This window comes from Phaethon aethereus, assembly GCF_964289735.1.
Source record: "Phaethon aethereus genome assembly, chromosome: 1".
Taxonomy (NCBI): domain Eukaryota; kingdom Metazoa; phylum Chordata; class Aves; order Phaethontiformes; family Phaethontidae; genus Phaethon; species Phaethon aethereus.
This window is the reverse complement of record NC_138575.1, coordinates 221092312-221115004: the sequence shown is the minus strand read 5'-3', so window position 1 is coordinate 221115004 and position 22693 is coordinate 221092312. Positions and strand designations below refer to the sequence as shown.

Genomic DNA, 22693 nt, shown 5'->3' with positions numbered 1-22693 from the left:
GAATGCAAAATGAGTAAAGTACAAAATCTTGGGTTGCTTTGTGACAGCAATGTTGACTTTTCCACTCTGCTGCAAAGCTACGACTGCAGCACAGTGGGTAGTGTGCGGGATGCTTGGTAACAATTATCAATCCCCAAAGCTAAGCAGGCAGCTTAATTTTTTTTAATTCACTTTTTTTCTGAAAAACTTGGATAAAGGAATGAAATCTGTAAAACTAAGACCAGTATTTTCCTATTGTAGTCAACCTTAAGCTGGAGATTTTTTTAGTTCTTCTGTACTTCTGTACAATATCCCATAATCCTTTTTTTGTATTAAATTATCTGATCAGAACGTTTCTTTGTGATATGATTAATGAAGATATAATCATTAAGTATCTTGATTTTGAACTGTGAATTTTAGAGAATAGCAAATCAGCATTGCTGCGCTCACACGTGGCAGCTTGCCAAGTCAAGCCAAGAGTAGACACTTGAGCTCATAGGAAATGGCATACTTAAAAAGTTCAAATATGATTTCTCACAGTTTTTTTTTTAATATCATCCTATAATTACTTAAATGTACACTGTTGCTGTGTCTTAGAATTAGATGGTCACAGATAAATTGTAAAATCAGCTTTTTAAAGCTAATTCACACTTTGTGTAGGTGCATTTCATATATTGACGTTTTCAAAGTTTATTTAAATTTGCTATCTACAGACTATTTCCAGGTGATGCAATCAGGCATGGCAACTTAGAAGTCTGTAATTTGCATTTAAAATTGCTTTATTGAAGAACTATCACTGTATTGTAGCAAATCACTATATTATCAGCATGCTTTTGCATACCAGGGGAAAAAAAAATTGATATGAAAAGCAGTAGAAGTAGAAAGTGAGAGCGCCAAACAAAACCTCCAAGGGATTTTTATATGTAATTCCATTATATCTTGACTAAGTTGACCACCCCTGTGGCAATACGTGCGTGCTTCTTAGAGTAAATCACAGCTTGCGTTGGACATTCGTTGCTGTGCTAATAACTGATTTCCTGGAGGGCTAAATCGGGTCTGGGTATCTCGGAGGCAACGTAGGGCCGATAGTCCTTGAGGCAGCAGCCCTGTCTTTGCTCTGTGTGTATATGTGGTTGTGCTTTTCTGTTAGTGAAACATGACTATTTGTGCTGACTAAATGTGTAGTACATGGAAATGGTTATAAAGTAAATGTTCCCTTATAATACTGGAGATAAAATTATTAATTGATGCTTACATACGATAATTCTGTACTTAATTCATGGTGGGCTATCGTCAGTTAATGCTCTTACTTGGAAGTAATGGCAGAAGCGAATTTAATATGTTCACAACAAAACACACAAAAAAGGACATTTGAAGTAAGAAAAAAATGAGCGGATAGCCCAGGTAAAATTACGGCCGGCTCTGGTGGGTTCTGGCTGCCCTCGTCTCAGGACACTGTAATGTAATCCCTGCAAAGGGATTCTTGTTTCCTCTGTGCGTCTGGCTCTGCTTTCTGTGTGTTACGAAGATAACGACCTAGCAGGATCTTCATCTCTGAGTTTCCATAAACATTTACATCTTTTTGATGGTGTGGGATTTCCACTCTTGACGTGAGAAACCTGCGGATACCCCATTTTTTTAGAAATGGCAATGAAACGTCAAACTAAAAACCGGTTAATCGTTTTTGAAACACTGAAAAATACAATGATGGAAACTAAAGTCATGCTGGTGCTGTTCCCCTGCATGTGTGCCATTGTCCATAGGTGTTCTACGTGCACGGGGTTCAGTTGCTAAAGCCACTGCTGATCTTTGGTGGTTTCTTTACCCAGCTACTGGTCTCCCTCTTAGCCAGTCCTTTCTTTTGTAGAACTTGTTTTGAAGCATTTTCCAAAGTGAACTTTTTTTTTAAATATGGAAATTGCTCTGTGCAGCCTATTCTTCTATATCAACAATTGTGGTTTACTGAAAACCTGAGTTGCAAGTATTTTCATCGAGCCAGATTACTTTGGAAGGAAAGGCCGACATTGAGGGTTCTTCTTCTGCATTTCTCTTGGGTATTTGAGAGAAATATCTCCTTGTCTAGGAAACAACTGTGTTCTTAATGAAGAACTGTAAATTTGTGGGCTTTTGCAACTGTTGTTTGGGAGCCAAAATACGCGGGAGCACACCCACAGGTCCTTGCAACGGGGTCATTCTTGGGAGCAAGGGAGAGAATAAGTCAACAAGCAAGGTCACAAATTGAAATGGGTCCTGAATGTATTTTAGAAGAGAGGGGGAAACCATCAGGAAAATCAAGTGTAATGTGTCACCTGGGCTCCAGCTGTATTCATCCAGGAGCTCTAATGTAAATTCAACCATCAAACTGCTTAAATTACAAATGGCAGTGTGTAATCTGGTGCTAAAACCAGCCTCGGTGCCAACAGAAAGCACCAAGTGTGTCCCAAGCTTTGAAAAGGGCTCGAGGAGGGGCCCTGAGAATTACAGATGAGGAAATCTCCCTTCCCTACCAGGCAGGCTGATAAAACAAGTGCAGCGCTGAATGGAGTCGGTTCACACGCGGATAGGTACGATACGGTGGGAACAAGCAACATGATGTTTTGAAGAGGAAAAGTGTCCTGCAAAAAGAGATCTTCAGGGAGTCAGTAAGCCTGGGGATAAGGGTGATTCATCTGATTTAATGTCTCGAATTTGCCAGGAGCTCTCAACAAACTTCCCACTCAGTCCCTGCTTACGTAAAAGAACGACGTTGTTACAGGTAGGGCGGTGAGGGTTTTCTCATAGATTAATAACTGATGAAGAGATACAGAAGATGTGGGATTAAAGTAAATACTTGGGGTTTATAAGGGAAGGAGATCTGCTGGCAAGGTCCCGGTTTCTCTCTTACCTATCTCCTCCTTCTGAAATGCGTGTGGGAACCATGCTGCTTAAAGTACTGAGAAAATGATTATTTTATTTAGTGTCATGATTTAACATAAACAGTACGGAGAAGGAACTGAAGAGAGAGGTGATGATTTGGTGATGATTTCAAGGTGAAAAATCATTCAGTATAAGCAAATGTGAAGCTTATGACCAAGAGGTGTAGTAAGTTCTTGACAATTTTGGTTGACCAAGCAAGAAAATAGCGCATGAAATTCATGTTAAAAAGAGAAAAGCAGTCAGCTGGGGAGAAAATTCCTGCCTACAGAATAAAGAACTCTGAACAGCCGTTACCGTTTATGAAAGAGACCTGAAAAATGGAATGAAGGATAAAGAAATGGAGACTTTGTCTATGAAATGTTTCGCATCCTTCCTGTAGATAACATCACAAGGAAGGGAGATATTTTGAAAGGATATTAAAACCCTTTCTAGCAGCATCGTTCTTGTTTTAATAGGGTGAGTAGCTGCGTGACCCAGTATGTTACATGTTATAATACAGTTGTAGTGTCTAAATGAAATGTGTCTTTTCTGTGTTGAGATTAACATTCTAAAAATGTGCCTTTCGTCTTAACATTAGTAAGTCCTTAGGTATTCCTGTAGTGGTGGCCACCTTGCTATCTGTACGTCGTTCTCCATTTAGCTGCCATCAGGCTGACACACCTTCTTCTGTTTGAACTTTGCAGGGCTCTCCACTTTTCTAAATCACATCAAGTTTCTCCTTAAACTGTTCAGATTTTATCTGTCTTCTTGCAGCTTCTTTTATTGGTTCTTTCTTGACCAAGACTCTCAAAGAGAGAAATAAGTATTCCTGAAAAACTCACTTCTCATACCAGCTGCCCCTTTTGAAAGCAAGCTGGAAGACTGACTTCTGCAAGGAGCAGGTTAGGATTGTTGAATGGAATCAGTAGCATCTCAAAGATCATAGGACTTACTGGGTTATTTAGGGTCTACTCTTTCAGGATGAGCTCTGCAAATCGGTGATTATATGCCCTCTGTAGACCAGGTGAGATTCCTGTAACCCACACCATCTATACAGTGAGATATGACTGTAGTACCAGTTTCATTAGTTTGTTTGAAATCAGGTTTATTACCTCACCTTTTTGTCAGGGTAGCTATTCTTCTATGTGGCAGAGATATAAATTTTAAATTATTTTCAGACTGGTTTTCAAAGTTATTCAGTAACCGGTAGATAAATCCTTTATCTAAATAATACTTCAGAATGTTAATTCTTAGTATAGTAACCTTCAGACTTGAAAAATAAACTGCCTCCACTGCCTTCAAAATCTCCCTACTCCTCATCTGAATACGGTAGAGCCATTAGAAGTCATGCGGAAAGTGGAAAAGTAATTTTTTTCTGTTTTAGGGACAAATCTTACATATCCTTTGTCTAGGACAGTTGTTTTAAATGACATTTAGGTGTAAACTGATGGCTGCTTGGTACTGCTCCTTTGGAGTGCATCAGTATGGATTTCACTAAAGAGTTGAAGCTTCCCGTGTTTTTCTAGTTGTTAGAAACTTGAAAGATGATAAAAACTTTAAAAATGGAAAAAACAGGTGGAGACATTTCAGCTGAGACTTGGCTGTATTACTGTGTAAGAAAGTAAAACTCGTGCTTATTTACAAATGTTTCGGAGACTGTTTGTGTTTGCATCCCTCATAAACAGTTTATTCATAGTTTTAGTTTTAATCAGGTTATTGTTTCCAGAATGAGGATTGTGCTGTGGGGGTTTTGCTAGTGAGACAGTCGTCGGCCTCTGGCTCGCTTGAAGCTGGGGTTGGCTTGGCTGGAACACAACCGGCCTGTGGCCATGAAACGCTGCCTGCCGCTGGCTTTGGGTTTGAGCTGTAGCGTAGCGCGCTCTGAAACCATCACGTTGGACCATCTGTGTGTGCAGACAGCGCTCGCTTTCCTCGAAAACTGGAAATTTTGTTCTTAACTTTGGCATCAACTTGTATACATTGATAAATAGTGGATTAAAACAAACCGTCTGGGCTGCCTTTTGCTATCTGTTTTCTTCTTGTATTAAATTACTTTTGATTTAATTTGCTGAAACCTAGGTCTCACTTAGCGGCGTTTGATCCAAAGGTGGCAATTTGTGTGACTTTTTCTTAAAGGCTTTCATGCACATTTAACCAAGTTGTAATTTTATAATTATGCCTTTGGTTTTATAGTACCCAGCTGTCAAGAACTCTTTTGCTACACACGTCCCTTGACCCCTGCTTAGTGAAGAGGGCACAACACTGAAGTGTATTATAGGATGTGTACGTCAAAGCTTGGTTGTTGCACCCTGTGCGCGTTGAACTGAATGTGGTACGTTAATGCATACTTGGCTTGACGATAGCGTGTTCATCGGTGGTTTATAAGTAATAAAATCCAATAAAAGTTCATAGCATTGTTAAGAGAAAGGAGGGGTGGTGATATTTTTGCAGTAACAGTGTTGGTTTGTGCTGGCACAAAGTATTTGTGGAACTGCTGTCAGGAAAGCATAATGTGTGTTGGGCTAGAGACACCTTGGGTTACTCTACGTTCAGAAGGTTTTGCTCCTTGTATCTGACTCAGAAATGCTGCTGTTGTTCTGTCCTGTGACAAATGAATCACAAATATACGTCATGGCCTTATTTAGTTTTCTGTACAGGCAATAAATCGACATCTTCATTAGCAGGATTCCTGCTGACATACAGCTTCTGATAATTTTGAGTAGTTTAGAGTATGCTACTTTTGTCTGCAGCATTTTTATGCAAAAAAGAAAAAATCATTCACTCTGCTGTGTTTGTAACTGTGAAAGCCATCACAAACAAACCAGAGATGCTTAGAAAGAAAATACAACATGCTTCCAGTTTTTTTTAAAAGAATGGAGAATTACTTCTACAGCGCCATTCTAGTTTACCAATTCCATCAGTGAGTGAGAAGCAAAACCATTCTAGATTTCCCTTCAGAAAAAATTTGAATCCTATTGCCTTTTTCTGTATCTGTCCTTTATGACCAGAATTTACACCTGGATATACTAAAGTTGTGCCACAGACCTGAGCTCTGCATTTCAATCTCTGGAGTCAGATTTAAAAAAAAAAAAAAAAAGGCATAGACTAAGGCATCGGAATGTTTTATTCTTTGCCAGTATCCTGAGATACCAGAACAGTTGCCACCACCTGATTGCTGAGGTACAGCCTGCAAACCCTGTTAAGTGTTTGTTGTCTGCCTGGCGCTCAGGCTTCTGCACAAGTTTAAACGCAGGTCAGAAGGAAGTGTAAGATGATGCTTGAAGTAAATTCCGGGCTGTTTTGATACTTTTCTTTTTAGAAAATTTATTATTATTTTTTAATAACTTTTTTTTAACTATTGTTTCATTTTTTACTTCTCTACTCTTAACTCCTCTGTAAGTTCCCTCTTGTGAACCATCTCAGAATACGACTTTTATAAAGCAGCTTATAATGAGGAAATGTTGATCTAAAGAAAAGGGAGGCGTCATGAGCGTTTTAAATAACTCTTGGATTATTTTTAGAGAGAACTAAAACTTACATTGATTTCAAACTCTAGACTTTTATAGATGACATGAGCCACGGCTCAGCAGTTTATTCCATTGCAGCCTGTGGCAGGTGGGTGCACGTGTGTGCACGTGAATTGTGGGGCTCAGGAGTCAGTTGTTCGAGCTTCGCATGGACCAAGGACTTTTGACACAACGTAAAATATTTTATTGAGGTATTTTATTGTGTTTCTCTGGTATGTTTTCAAAATCTGTTGCTCTCAAGGGTTTCCCTTTTAATGCTTGTATTTCAAAGTTGAAATCTTTAAAGAAACTCTACCTTAAGATTTCAAAGGTATTTTGTAGAGCTAGGTCATCTTTTGAGCTCCCATGGTTGATGCCAAACATACAGTCACCTTTGTAGCTAAACAGTCTCTAAGGATCCTGAATGGTATTGTAGGGTATAGTTTAAAAAAAAAAACAAAAAACAAAAAGCAAAAACCTAAAAAGAAACCCCACGAAACAATTGGCGGCCATGTTGGGGAACTGTTTACAGATAGTGATGCGTTTTTTGTGAACAATGAAAAATTCTCGATAAGGTAGCGAACAGTCGCAGCAGATATTTCTAAATAAAGCTCTCTGCTATCTTAAAAAAGTTGTATTTCATATTGTACTCGGTGTGGTCTTTGGTGTTTGAGGACTGCATTGGAGGAGTAGGGTCAAAAGCTATTTTATAGTGCTTTGCTATTTTTTGTCTTTGTGGTTTCAGTAAGGTTTTTATATTGTTGTAAGTATCAGTCCTCTTTTCTGTTTCTTCTGTACTTTCCAGTTGGCTTGACATGAGGAAGTGCAGTTGTATAATTTGGCTCTTGTTCTTGACCGGAGTTCTTACGGTGATATGGCAGGTTTAAATAGAAACTTCATGTTACGTAATTTCCCTGGAACAGATATTTGCTTATGCATGGGTGATGATACCGAGACATGTTACAGCATTGCTTTTTTAACTCAAGAGATCGCTTTTTAAAATTACAGGGGATGTGTACCTTTTTCACATCCTTGCCTGTTTTTAAGTGCCGTCTTAAAGGGTTCTGAGAGAGTAAAGAGAACTGTTGGCTTCCGAGGAGTCAGGTGGCAGTCAGGGGGATTAATGTGGGTAGTGGTTGAGCCATTGCAAGGGGAGAGACACCGAGAGCAACCGGAGGACGTGATGAAGAAGGAGATGCTGAAAAAACTGAGTTTGCTCAGCCTGAAAAAAGAAAGGGAGATATTAATCTTAATGATCTATAACTACCTGGTGAGGAGTGTGTGGAAAGACTGAGCCAGGCTTTTTTGGGGGTTTTTTTTGGTTTTTTTAAATGATGGCATGGTGGGCAGGGAAAAAATTGGAACACAGGAAATTCTGATTAAATATAAGGAAAAGGTTTTGCCATGACGGTGGTCAAACAGAAGCAGGGGCTCAGGAAGGGGAGGAATGTCATCCCTTGGAGACGTTCAGAGCTTGACTGGACACGGCCTTCAGCAACCAGATCCATTTGGTCCTGCTCTGAGCAGAGGTTGGACCAATATCTCCCTTTCAACCTAAACTATTCTATGATTTCATGAAATGACATTTATTGTTAAGAAGATTCTGCTTGGGAACCCCAGACTTCTAGTTTCTGGGGTTTTTTTCTGCCAATAACTGGAGTAACTGCATGAGCCCACAGCGCTAGAATATTCATGTGTTGATGAACCCTCTTTTTTCTTTATTAGCATTGTTGGGAGCTCTTGTGAAGCTGAGTTGACATCTGTTTTCAGCATAGTCATCCACCACTTTTACCCTGCACTTTTAATGATCATTTAAAACAAATGTAAATACAGGCTCCAAACATGACTTGCACAAATGAGATTCAGCTGAAGCTGGCAGTGTTTATAAAAATGACCCAACATTGAGGACTTTGTGGTTTTCAGTTAATAGTTTATTCCCAGAAATTAATAGGATGTGTATGGCAAATGGTTCTTTCCTCTGGTGACTCCATTTGATTTGAAAAGTAAGTTGACATGTTCGCTGAAGGTCTTAAATTGTCTCAGGAATGTTATCCTAGCAGTGGCTGCCCTGTGTGTGTCCTGTACAAATAAAAGGTTAACATTTGCATGAGTGCATATTTCTGTAGACTCCAGAACAAGCAGAACTAATGTTATCGCTGTAAGAAATCATTTTACGTACACGTTATTGTTTTAGGCTTTTTATAATGATTTAGAAGCACCCAGGGAATTACTTTTCTAAAATCGAGGTTCTTTCCTAAATGAAAAAATAGCATTAAGATAAAATAATTTTGAAGTCACTAGAGGTTTCCATTTTCTTCTATAAATCTTTTATTAATTCAGGACTAGCTATTCTTTTAAGATCCTGTAATACTCCCTTTAAAATTTAGAGGGAATTTATGTAAGTCAAAGAAGTATTGTTTCACTTCCCGTTCTTGTCAGCTGCAAGCCACAAATATTTTGTAATTACAATTAAGGCAGCCATAGATTGCTTTATCTACAGTATCAGATGGGCACAGGAACTTTCCTTTACAGGCGGTCGATAAGTGTGCATTGCTTTCTCATGTTCATTCCTACGAATGGAGGACGAGTGGAGGGAGGCAGTTGCCCAACACATGATACTTGTGTTCCAGAAGATGCTCATTGTAGGCTTCACAGTAGCTGAGACCACGCTGCTTTTCCTTCTGGGGACATCAGTCTGTTTGCATATGTGCACATAAAACCTTGAGGAAATGAATTCCTTTAATAAGGCCCTGTTTGTAGCGTGATTATGCATCCACATAAATTATTGAATAATTAATTCAAAATTGCGCTCTCTTGTTTAGCCTTTTTCTTAAATGCTCATATATCACATTTCCCAGTTGATACCTAAGTGCTGCTTGGGAGAACTTTAGTTCCATCGTAGTCTACAGAATATGTGCTAACTACAGTTTTGAGCATTTATTTTCTGGCTGACTGTGAGTAAACATTTACAGGGAAGTGAAAAGAGGCTTCCCACCAGAAAGACAACCACTTCTGGTGGTAATTTTAGCAAAGTCACAAGCAAGGGAAGTTCAGATGGCCTTAACAGTAAGTGGTACTGCCACCACTAGCTATGGTAACATCTAGTATTTTCAATTTCAAATCCACCACTCGCACCCTGAAAGATCCACTCCAGGTGGTGGAGTTGCCATCGCCATCATGTTCAAAAACAAGTGGACGTGGCTCTTCGGGACATGGTTTAGTGGGCATGGTGGTGTTGGGTTGACGGTTGGACTTGATAATCTTAAAGGTCTTTTCCAACCGTAATGATTCTGTGATCACGTTACTCATCACACAGCCTTTCCAAGCTAATTCGAGACAAAAGAGTGCGTCTGAATCACAACTATTTCTGTTGAACAGATGAAAAACTGAGTGACGGTCACATTTGCCTGATGACGATCACTTCTGTCTCACCTCGTGTTTTAACCACAAGTCAATTCCCTGTTTAAGCATTTGGTCCAAAAAGGCTGTTTATTTGCCGGGGGCTAAGTATTTATTCCACATGGGTGGGGAGTGTATAGTGTAAAGACAGAGCATAGCAAAGCCTAATACATAAATCAGGGCAACTGACTTAATGGTCTTAAAACAATAATAATTTTTCATGAGATAATAAAACTATTTCTTGATAATGCTTCTGACTTGTCAGCAAGTTTTCCTTTGGCATTTTGACAGGAATAACTTTAGAAAGGGGTTGATTGCGAAAAAATGTAGTGTGATTTTACAGATGCTTGTGAAAGGTATTTCCTGTATCGGAGGTTACATAGAAGAAGTCATGAATGTATTTATATGCGGAGGCTGGTATTGTTGGTGCAGTGAGTGGGAGCGACTTGGGAAGGAATAAAGAGAAATAATCAGTGATGAAGACTGAATTAAATGCAGTAGAACAAGGAAAATGACTGGAAAGCCAACAAAATTCAAAATTACTGCTAGGAAGAGGGCACAAGGAAAGCAGTGTACGGGTTAAGATCGGGAAGGAGGTACTTGACAGGAATCTGGCTGTCTTGTTGAGAAATCTAGCTTAAGGAGTTAACAGAAAACTTTAAAACTTCTTTTTTTTTGGCTTTTAAAGTTTTTTTTTTTATAGAAACCATTTAGGATTTGGATCAGGCTTCAAGATTTTTCTGTCAAATGTCATAAAACTACCCATTTTGAACAGGAAATGAAACTTTGCCATCTTGTTTCAAAGCCACGCTGTAATACAATAAGAATGGTTCCCGAAATACTTCGCTCTGCCAGAAAGCAGCCTGCATGCCTTCGAGTCTTCTTAGCGCGGAGAAATAACCAAGCTCAGGAAGCACCTGGTGTGCTCTGGTTGGGAGGCAGGTGGGGCTACGTTGAAAAGTTTTAACTAGAAACATGCAACATTCCTATTTTAGAAGTCATGGAGACACACATCCCGAACAGATCATTCGTGGGCTTTTGTTTGGTTGGGATTTTTGTTTTTAGCAGCTCCAGATTCACTTGAAGAATTGAAGATGCAAAGGAAGAGATACTTTTTTCTTCAGCATTTTTATCTGCTATTATTTGTAATCACCCAACGTTTCAGTGAGTTACTTGGAATTTACACATATTTACATTGAAACTATGTGAAAAGCTCATGGAACCGTTTTTAAAATTGAATGTCTGTGCACAGGTTTTGTCCTGTTAAATGAGATATTTATTCAACTTACTCTGTGGACTAATAATATGTAGAAGTTGAACGGCGGTCCGTAGGACTTCTCTATATGAGAAACGAGCTGTCCTGTGCCCCCAGAGTGGTTATTTAGGACTGAAGTGATAATGGAGCTGGTACTGAAAATGTTCAGATGCTCGGTTGGATGATTCAAAGTGAAATCCAAAGGTTTCTGTGAAAAACTGCTGCTTCTAGCAAGACAGCTGGACAACTAGGTATTTCGTTTTTGATGAAACTCAGCCAATATAGGTTGCAAATTGAAAGTGGTTATCTGGATGCATTGGAGCTAGTGGCAAAGATGAGCTGTTTTTAATTGCCTACAAAAGCCTCTAGGAATGGTAGAAAAATTTTTAAAAGTGTTTCAAGAAAAGTCTTGCTATAGATTTTGTTGTCTTCAAGGAACATGGAAAACAGTTTAGAAGGCGGCAAAACGTGTTATAATGACCATCTTTTGATGGAGACTGAGGACTGATGTGGTGTCTTGTAGGTCAACAGCCAGGAGGAAGCATTTCCGAGTGACTTAACTTGTGAAAGAGGTAGAGGACTTACAGGAAGGAGATAAGACCCAAAATAGCACAAGCCCTATAAGATGGAAAACGTCAGACTGAATTTGAAGCATAATTAGATCCTAAGAAAAGTTATTGGAAAAATGGTTTCTAATTTATTCTTTTTTTGCATCTCAGTGTCACCCTGGGGGGAGGCAAACCTGGTAAGAGTTTTTAGAGAATTGAGAAGGTCTACATAGGGCACGGCTGTCAAGTTGTGAGACACGTTTTATTCTTTCAGCTTCAAAAGCTTTGCTTCTCTGTTTCAACATGAGTCCATTTGGTGACAGTGGAGATGTTTGCTGGTGTGGATGGATGGAGGTGAGGAGCTGGTCATCAAGTGTCATAGCCTACGTGGACAGCGGCTGTTGGAGCTGTACTTTTGGTGCAGCCTTTCAAACGCTTTCTTGCCTTGGGATCTCTTCCTGCCGTTGAGTTCTGGGCTCATGCTTCTGAGCCTTTACGGATGCCGTGGCTCACAGTGCACGCTCAGAAGGCAGCACATGGCATTGGGTTTTGGCTCCTTTTGAGAGGTCAGTAAATAGCTTAGGGCTCCATCAGCAATGAATGGGGTCTGCAACTGGTATCGAAAGAGAGAACTGTTCCTTCACTGTGAGCTGGTCTGCAGGGAAGTTAGGACAAGAGGAAATGGCCTCAAGTTGCGCCAGGGGAGGTTTAGATTGGATATTAGGAAAAATTTCTTTACTGAGAGAGTGGTCAAGCATTGGAACAGGCTGCCCAGGGAGGTGGTGGAGTCACCATCACTGGAAGTGTTCAAAAAATGTGTGGATGTGGTGCTTCAGGACACGGTTTAGTGGGTGTGGTGGTGTTGGGTTGACAGTTGGTCTTGATGACCTTAGAGGTCTTTCTAACCTTAACAATTCTATGATTGTATGCAATGAATGGAGCTGAGCTGTGAGCCATTGGAACTAGGCCACAGAAGGGCATTAGGAGCAAGAAATTCCTATTTAGCATTTACAGATTGCTAGGGAGATAATTGATTGGAAAGCTGGCCGAAAAGCTCAGTCAAGGGAGGAGGGGGAATCCTGCAATACAGTTTGTCCATCTACCTACTAGTTTTCATACAGAAAGAAAAAATTTCCATCTGTTCGAGTTGTCACCTCTGCTAAAAAGGTTTTATAGCTAGGAATAAACTCCCTTGTCGTGGAAGGGGAGCAAATATTCCCTACCAGTAGATTCATTGCTGGACAACTGACTAGCTGTAGTGTAGTCCAAGTGGACAAGGATATTATTTTGTCATGTTTTACAGATTTTTGAAGCACTAAGGTAACTGCTCATAGGATTTGAATGCTAATTAAAAGAAATAATGTCTCTCTGGTATACGCAGCATTGCTCGTCATTAATGGGAAGAACCTGTTCAGTGCAGCTGGTTCATCAGAACCCCGTCTGCTGTGTGTGCACTCGCTTCCCCCTTGGCAGCAGCATTGTCCAGAAGCATCGAGCAGCACCCTTCAATTTGTACCTTATAAAAATCTTACAAAACTGGATTTTAAAAACTTGAGGAGAGTTTAAATGCTTAGGTTCAAGGGCTTCAATCTCTCACAACTCAAAATTATGGGAGCTGAAAATGATCGAAAGATACTGGAAGAAAATTGGTTTGAAAGACTCATAACAATATCCTGATTTTTGGGTGCCTAAATTTATTTGGAGAAGCTACTTTTGACTGAAGTACAAAACTAGATATGTGAACATAGGTAGAAAACAGGTTTCTAGTTCAAGCTAAAGAATATCAGAAATAAATTTTTTAAATTGCTTCTATTAATTAAATTCTTCAATGTTTTATATTAGACCTTAGATACAGTGATTTAATTTAGAATTCAGTTTAGTAAAACAGGAATTAAAAAAGTTGTGTAGTCCTAAGGAAAAGGTGGATAAAAAGAAGATGGCACATATGAGTGAGAAGCATCTTTTTTTCTAAATAAAATCTTCACAAATATTTGTGGCTGTGTATACCCAAATAATTTAACAAGTTTTAATAGTTGACCCACTTCTGTCATGCTTCACTCTTCTCAATGGGCATTCATTCAGTTGGATTATTACAGTGTATTTTTATGGTATACATATGTGATTTCAGGTATCAGTGTTTCTAATTAAATTCTATCTGTTGACATTCACGTTTAGCACAGACCTTGCTATCTAGTTGCATCAAAACAAAGGGATATCAGAGACAATGTTCGTCGAATTAACTTTGGTCAAAGTCTCAATCTATTTAATAGCAAAGACTAGGTATTACAGATAGCCTTGTATCAAAGAAACCCCAAGCCTACCAGATTCTTGAGACATCTCTTCCTATGTGATTTAAACATTGCTTGCTCTCATCTGACCATGTAGTGCCGTTAGGACATCTGAGCAATATTGTTGTGAAACGAAGTAGGTTTTTGTACAAGGTTTGCACGTTAATGATTGAGTGTGCAGCACTGTTGAAGTAAGTTCGAAAAGAAGCTTACTTTAATGCAGTTACACTCATCAAATAATATTAGGAGAGTAAAATATATTTACGTGTTTCCAGTCAGGCAGTGCTCAAGAAATTACTTAATTAAAAGATAGTTTAGCACCACCAGATCCCATTTTGTTCAGTTTTCTGTTGATTTTTGTTACTCATCACTGTCGTGCGTCAAACAGCAGGAGCTTATAAAATACTGTCAGCTTCTGGAGAAAATGGTACAACCGATGAAGCCATCAGTACTTGTTTAGGAATATGCTTTGTAATGTGGGTTTTTTTTTGTGCCAGGCTTTGTGTTGGGGGGAATCTCTTTAAAAGGGACAAACCTTTCGTAATATTTTTAATTACAGGCTTCAGACTACAATGGTGTTTCTCTTCACCCACTGGTGCTTATAAGGAGTGCATGCATAAATTGTTAGCATGAATCCCCTGGGAATAAATGAGAATGGACTACTAAAAGCAATAAAACATCATTGTCACGTGGAATTCCCAAGCGATATTTGGGAAACACAGATTAATCTCCTCAGCTGCAGTGCAGCTGCTATACCTTTGGCATACCCCTCTGATGTTTTTTCCTTTATTGTTCGAGATAATTTCTTTCATTGTTCTATGATTCTATAATTATTACAATAATGACAGTACTGTGACTCTGAGCCATTTTCCTTTTAAGAACATGTTGCTCATTGGTGTAGATTACAAAAATTCCTAAAATAGTTTCACTTATTTTGGTCTTTAAATTTTAGTGTGCCTGGTAAAGAGTATTTAGGAATCCTTTAGTAGAGTGCTTTTTCAGAAATATGGGGTTCACTATATGAAATATGTTCTGCCTTTTTCATAATGTTTAATTAATTCATATGTTAAAATAAAATAAAAAAAAAATGAACTTGACTTGGAAAATATCTTCATTATTCTGAAAAGCCCATTTGTGCTGTGGATTAGGCAGTGAAATGCTACATTCGTAGGACCACATCAAACTGCGGGTTATGTCTGTTTGGCGTGATAAGAATCTGAAATGCTCAGTAATAGATTAAATTTATTGAAGTTTTTAATATTGCAATATTGCCATCACTAAACCTATTCTGTGAGCATCTTTTGAAAAGTTTGTTCACTGAATAGTTTGCTGGAAGTGGCAGATAACTTTAAACCCATGTACACAAAAAAACCACCCCAACATAATTGAAGTGATAAATCCAAATAGCAGTTGGGAACAACAGCCTGTGTTGGGCAGGAAAGGTTTTGTTCAACAGATTTATTTGAAGACGTAAATGAAAAGCACAGTGGACAAAAATATTAACTGCTGTTAAAATGGTGATACAGAGATTGAATCAACGGAACAGAAACTAAAAACAGCAATGGCAAAATAGATGGTTAAAAAAATGGAAGGATACAAGAAAGAGGATAGAAGCTCATGGGGAATGCATATGATCAGTATCTGATTTTTTTGTTTTTACACTTTTTTAGTGCATTTTATATGCCAAGGGAGCATTTTTAACTATTAAAAAACATGGCATTTGGTATGAAATGCATTTTCACATGCACATTTGTGTCACTTCAAGGTTTCTCTTCCTTAATCTATACTCTTGCAGAACATAGAAGGTTTTGAGATTGACCCAGAAGAGCTAGTTTGTCTGAGTGAAAGATGTTTCATCTGTAGTATGAAGGCTTGTCTGGAGACTTGCTGGTAAATCCACACCTTTGACACAGTGGAAGCCCTAGTAAGGGGAAATTTCAGGAGCTTTCTTGGACATGGGTCTGTGTTTGTATGTGACTGAATCCTGTAGGAGCTAAGAATCGTCATGGTTCTAGCGCGTTCTTGAGCAAAAGTACATTTCTTTAACCTCCCTTCCAAATTATGTAAAAAAATATATATTTTTAAAACTGAGCAACAAAATAATTTGTTGTAGGGTACGTTTTCCTACTGAAGAAAAAATATAAAGCCAGCTGCCAATGTTAGACATACCACATACTCCACTGCTGTTCAGCAGTCGTTATGATGCTGATGATGTGGTCAGCATAGAATCCTTGAATAGCAGAAATCAGTGGCAAAATGCTGAACCATCTAAATATGCATTTTTCCATGTGAAGGAAGCCAAATATTATTGGCAAGAACAGTATAGAATACTCTTCAGATATGAAAGTATCTGAATACAAAGCCTTGTTCTGTGTGCTGGATTCAAGCCAGGAAATACTGTTTTTTCCCCAAGAATGAGGAAGTACAAAAGCAAAGACAATTGCAGAAGTGCAATTTAATGAAAATTAGTCATGTCAGAAGAAGGATTCCCTTGGGATTTATTCCGGTGCTATGAAAGAAAAAGCAAAATACGTCCAAGTTGTCTTCGGAGATGATACTTAAAAACTTTTGGGAAAAGTAGGGGTACTTCTAGATTATAAGGAATCTGTTTTCATCTTCCAGGGTTTTTTTTAAGCCTTATACAGTAGAATTTTTGAAGATTTGATTTTTCTATTCTTATGGCAATTTTACATTGGGGTATTCCCACTGATTTAAGTGGAACTGTTCCTGAACCCTGAAGTGTTAATTCAATGCTGTCTTCATCAGGTAACTCTCATGGCTGGCTGCCTTGTGGGGCAAAGAATTATAAAGGAGATTTCCTTTGGTGCCTGTGTTCACCTACCAGACCCTTATTGTTAAATGTGACAACTGCAGGGCACTGCCATGAGACCCATGGAGGCAAATCTAGAAGGGGTGCGTGATATTATCATTAATTTTGCTTGTAATTGTTTTAAAGGGACTTTGTCTCTGGATTGGGGGAGGGTGATGGGCATCTGTTGACAGCCATTCCGTGTTTCTCTGTGCTCAGTAGGCTTCAGTGCAGCAGCGACAAAGGTTTTGTCATTAAAAACAATGACCCTGCGTAAATTGTAAAGGAACAAAATGATGTGCAGAACAATCATCAAGTGACTAATGAGACCAAACAAAAAACTTGCAGACAAGCCCAAAACTATTGACACTAGAAAATACAAAACTCTGGGGTAAGGGAAAGTGCAAAGTGTGTTTATGAGCGCCGAGCTGAAAGGGAAGCAGACAGAAGTCAGGGCACTTGTTGTCTTCTACTGTTTATTCTTCCCATGTTTGGATGATGAAAGCTCCTTCTCTAAGCTGGGGGAAAAGAGGAGGAAATGAAGATCATTTCTGCAACCTTGATCTAAATAGACACTTTATACATTTTGCAGCCTTTTTCATCATATTCTCTTCATGCCTTTGGTCTGCTTTTTTATGTCCACTCGTTCCCAGATTTTTTATCGTTTCTCTGCTCCTGAGCGGAACGGATATGTCTCAGCACGTATCCATATCAAATATGCCCCTGGAATATCTTTTGCTTCCTTGTACAGCTGGCTGTTCAAGAATGTACTTCTGAAGAACATGCAGCCATGCAGGTTGTTCATTTAAGAAAATGAAGAGGAAAAAAAAAAAGAGATAAACACGAGAAGCTAATTAGCTTGACAGCAACAGTACAATGAGACAGTTATAAAAATTCCTTAAAATTATTTTCTGTGAAACTGCAAGAAGGAACAGAAGCCAGAGAGGTGGCAGAGGATCTTTCTGTAGGGACTCTTGAGTTATTGGGCCAAAACCTTCTTCATTTCGAGGAAATATGAGCAGGTTGGTAGCTGGGAAGGTGGAAGAGTTTGCTCTATGTGTGGTAAGGGCTAGCAAAGGAAAAAATCTAGAAGTTACTACCCTTTTTGTTTGTTTTTGCTGATACTTTGTGTCTGACTATGCTCAACATTTAAAGAAACTACAGGCTGCAGGCGTTGAGGGCAGCTGGGGTGCCCAGGTCACTTGGCTGTCCACCTGTACCTTAGGGTTGGTATCTACTGAAACCCTTCCAGAGTCGAACTGAAGATGCCGTGTTACAGGGGAAGCAATCAAAAGCAGTTTTAATTGGGAAATTCAAGTAGTAGAGTGGTTTTGCTGCAGTATTTCACCTTTACAAAGCGTCGAAGGGACCAGCATGAGCAGATGAACAGTATCCTGCACAGGAATGCACCTCTTGGGTAAGGAACAAATGCTGGTGTAACTCAGTCATTATTTAGAAAACTTTTTTTCCCTGTTCCCACCCCAGGTAGCTGCATAGCAGCAGTCATCTAAGAAAAACCAAGCGTTTCAGTCCCATCCTCCTTTTTACACCTGCCTCTTTGGGACCGCTTCCAGCTCTCGTAGCTCTGCGTTTTGAGTAGCAGCTGCCTGCCCCAAATTAGAGAGAGGCCTTCCTCGCTCTGTCCAGATGGATCTTCTTTAGGGTAGTTTTGTTTCCCTTTTGTGGGATCCTGCTAAATTCCAGATGTTCACAGGCAGAGCTAGGTCATGTTACTTGTCGAGAGCGAGTTGGAACTGGCCCTCCTGTGAAGGAGGCTTACCACCACAGCGGCTTCGGATGTGCAAGATTATCCTGGGATACGGAGAATTTTATGGCCTTAGCTTAGCACTGGTTTGCACTGGATGCAAACTGTGGGGCGGCACTACTGCGTATCTTGAAATTCTGATTTTACAGAGCTGAGCTTAGATGGTCGTTTCTCCTCATAGGCTGAGGAAATCCAGTGCTAGCTTTTTGATCCAGTGAAGAGAGTAGGTTTTTGTCATCACCTTTTCTTTTTCCTCTTGCACATACTGTTTAGCAGAAAAATAGGATTTTTATCAAACGCTGAGCCTGTGAAGGGCAGGCTAGGCAGCAGGCTTGCAGCCATTTTTAGGACAGACTTCAGACTTCAATATTGTGATCGGTGCAGACACTGCGCAGTTGTGCCTACAGGATTGCAAGGACTGAGAAACGCAGGAGCTCACGTTAGTTTTAGGTCGGCAGATACCCGGTTGCTGCAGGCATGCTGCTCAGGGACGCTCCTCTTGCTTTGATCTTGGGTTTGTTGGTAATTTATATATAGAAGTTGCGTTTTGTTGACAAATACTCACAGAGATGATTGATGTTAGGATGTCTTGATGGAGAAGAAGGGTTACTTCAGCAGTGACAAATACTGCGGTGATGGAGGAATTTAAAAAGAAACACACTTAAAGAAGGCAGGCTTCTTTTTGGTATTAGTAGAAATTGATGCCTCGAATAAATTACCACCAGGAATCAGCATTTTTAAGGGAAAATCACCGTGGAATGTAGTTGTTAACTGGAAAGGATGGGTTTTCCTGACCTTCCTTCCTTTCTCTCCCAGTGTCCTTGGGAAATGCTGTTATGTATCACTGATCCGAGTACTGCTGAGTTCGGCAAAGCCAGCTGATTCAAGGTGTTGACTTTATTACTTCTGAGTTTTGGATGAGTTTTTAAAACAGTCTTCACTATGATTCACTGTCAAATAATCTGAGATCCACTGCCACGCTTGGGATAAAATAGATACGAGCTACTTTTGTTCTTAACCTCTCAGAGACCCGGAAGGATGCTTAAGCTAATGTCATAATAGTGATAATTCCTCTTAACAACTTTTTTTAACTTTTGTACGTACCCCAAAGTTTCCTTTTGATATTCCTTTTTATATTCTGAGGTAATTGCATATAAAGATTAAACCACCTGCAGTCTCGTTAAACAAAATCATTCAACTGAAAATTCCCAGACTGCACTATCCATGAGATCGCACTGTTTATTTAATGGATTATAGGTGTAAGTTTTAAACACAAGCACTCAGAAAGCTTCACTCAGCATGCGTGTTATGTAATTTGTATTTGGGATTTTTTTAATGTTAAGTAAGAAAAAGTTTAGAGTAGTATTATGGAAAATGCAGGGCGAAAAATAGAGTCCCTGTTCTTACTGTGTTACAGATCCCATTTGCTCCCTCAGTAAGTTTGCAGATGACACCAAGTTGGGTGGGAGTGTTGATCTGCTGGAGGGTAGGAGGGCTCTGCAGAGGGATCTGGACAGGCTGGATCGATGGGCAGAGGTCAAGTGTATGAGGTTTAATAAGGCCAAGTGCAGGGTCCTGCACTTGGGTCACAACAACCCCATGCAACGCTACAGGCTTGGGGAGGAGTGGCTGGAGAGCTGCCCGGCAGAAAGAGACCTGGGGGTGCTGGTTGACAGCCGGCTGAACATGAGCCAGCAGTGTGCCCAGGTGGCCAAGAAGGCCAACAGCATCCTGGCCTGTATCAGCACTAGTGTGGCCAGCAGGAGCAGGGCAGGGATGGTGCCCCTGTACTGGGCACTGGTGAGGCCGCACCTCGAATCCTGTGTTCAGTGTTGGGCCCCTCACGACAAGAAGGATGTTGAGGTGCTGGAGCGTGTCCAGAGAAGGGCAACGGAGCTGGGGAGGGGTCTGGAGCACAAGTCTGATGAGGGGCGACTGAGGGAACTGGGGATGTTTAGTCTGGAGAAGAGGAGGCTGAGGGGAGCCCTCATCGCTCTCTACAACTACCTGAGAGGGGGTTGTGGTGAGGTGGGGGTTGGTCTCTTCTCCCAAGTAACCAGTGATAGGACAAGAGGAAATGAGAGTTGTGCCAGAGGAGGTTTAGATTGGATATTAGGAAAAATTTCTTCACCGAGAGGGTGGTCAAGCATTGGCACAGACTGCCCAGGGAGGTGGTGGAGTCGCCATCTCTGGAAGTGTTCAAAAAACGTGTGGATGTGGCACTTCAGGACATGGTTTAGGGGGCACGGTGGAGCTGGATTAATGGTTGGACTTGATGATCTTGAAGGTCCTTTCCAACCTTAGTGATTCTGTGATTCTGTGATCAGGGACAGATGAAACAGGGTTTCTAATGCAAAATGAGAATAGGGTGATATAAGAATTTAGTTTTTTAATAGGCTACTTAAAATAGGAGGCATTTGTGATACAGATCTCCCTTTTTATTTGAGGGGTTTGCTTTGGTTACTAAACAGGAAAATAGGTCACATTACCGTGATGCAATAGCGTTGACTTCACAGAAGAGTTATCACTCCAGAAACACAATGATTTTTGTTCAATTAATTTAAAACTTTTCCTTATCTTTTTATTTTCAGACTGTAGTCCGGGTGGGGCAGGGTCAGGTCTAATTTTGTTATGTTACCTCCACCCATGTAAGGAAATTCTTTGCCTTCAACGTCATACCGTTTCCGGCCAAGTGGTGGCAGCTTACAACGCATTTGTCAAGGTTTTTAACGCTTGGTGTAGGCAGAATTAGCACAGGTAAACTGTTGAGTTGTGTCAACTCATGAAAGGATGGATGTTTAAAATGAAAACTTCGTTTGCTCCACAAAGGTCGTCTTGTCGAACAAATGGGGTTCCAGTGAGGGTTAGGAAATTCAAAGATATATAAAAATATAAATGCTCATGTTTAAAAATATAAAATTATTTCTAGGCAGTGATGATTCAGATGAGACTAGCATTAATTAATCAGTGAAAGCGCACGTGACTTTACAAGTGTAGGGAACTTTTTGTGGTCTTTTAACTTGGCACTGTAAGGTCCAGGTTTTGGTGCCTGGCAGATTCAGATTGTTGAATGAGAGATTTAATTTGAACACGCGAATTCAAAATGTAAAAATATTATCCAAAGCTTCACCACAGGTTTGTAGTTTTTGTGCAAGACAAACATGACTGGAGTAACAGGAATATTTCAGAAAGAAACGAGATAAAATGTAAGACATTGCCTTGGTACCTTTGCATGACTCTGGTCTATGTTAGACATGGGTCAAATAATTTCCATTTTTCCTTTGGGATTTGAAAAGGAACGAGTCTTTTAAAACTTGTTCTTGGTCTTCTCCAAGAAATTGAAATGGTAATTTTTAAATGGAGCGTGACGGAGACCTACGAATGTTCTAGTGAAGAGACCTTGAAGTAAGTTACATGGATGAACGCGATATGCTCGACACGGTATCTTTTCTACATTGTGCATTACCATCTTAGGTTAAGAACGTCCCAAAGGCAACCAAATATATTAACAATATCTAAAATAGCTTTATTTACATCTTTGCTTTTGAGGAACTCTTTTGGAAATGTAGAATGATTAAAGCCAGTGCATATGAGATAGACTAGACTAGACTAGATTAGAAGTTAGTTCCTAAAATGTTTAATATAATCTCTTGAATTAAAACAGAAAAACTTCCTCAAAATGATGGTCTTAAATTGGGACTATATTTTTGTTCCTAGGAAAACTATGTTACGTTATAGTTGAAACTTTATGCTGAAATCAGAAAAATGTTCTCCACCCCCCCAATGCCATTTTATCGATTTGAATTAATGTATAGGATTTCTCATGAAAATACACTTTAACGTGGTTGTGTATCCATTCCCTTTGTTAACAATTTCAATTTTTGTCAGTCCTAATTTCAGGTGGGGAAGTAGTTTTTTTACCTTTAGTATGCCAATTTCACTGTAAAGACATTATTTCTTAAAAGCCATTGACTTTTCTCTATCCTTGGAAATGGTAATTCTGTGGGACATAACTTCATATTATCTTGGTTCTGATGCCAGATTTGTTTTAAAAAAAAAAGAAAGAATCTTGATTTCCTTTTGAGGTTGTAAAAAGAGAGGTTTTTCAGTCTGATTGTAATACGCTAAGTGATTTAGTAATCTTTTGAGATTCAGAACAAGAACAAAAGCCATTGTAGTGAAATAATGTGTGTTGGAGTTTTTTTAATTTTTTTTTCCCCTCCAGTTTCCTCTTCAAGTTGTATGTTTA

At 39.5% G+C, this 22693-nt stretch overlaps 1 protein-coding gene across 1 annotated transcript in view; it reads left to right on the top strand.

Annotated features, from left to right (window-relative positions):
* Positions 1 to 22693, top strand: part of FCHSD2 (FCH and double SH3 domains 2) — a gene marked incomplete at both ends in the record, with an annotated part of 167780 nt that overhangs the window by 98282 nt on the left and 46805 nt on the right. The gene's annotated exons all lie outside the window — the stretch shown is intronic.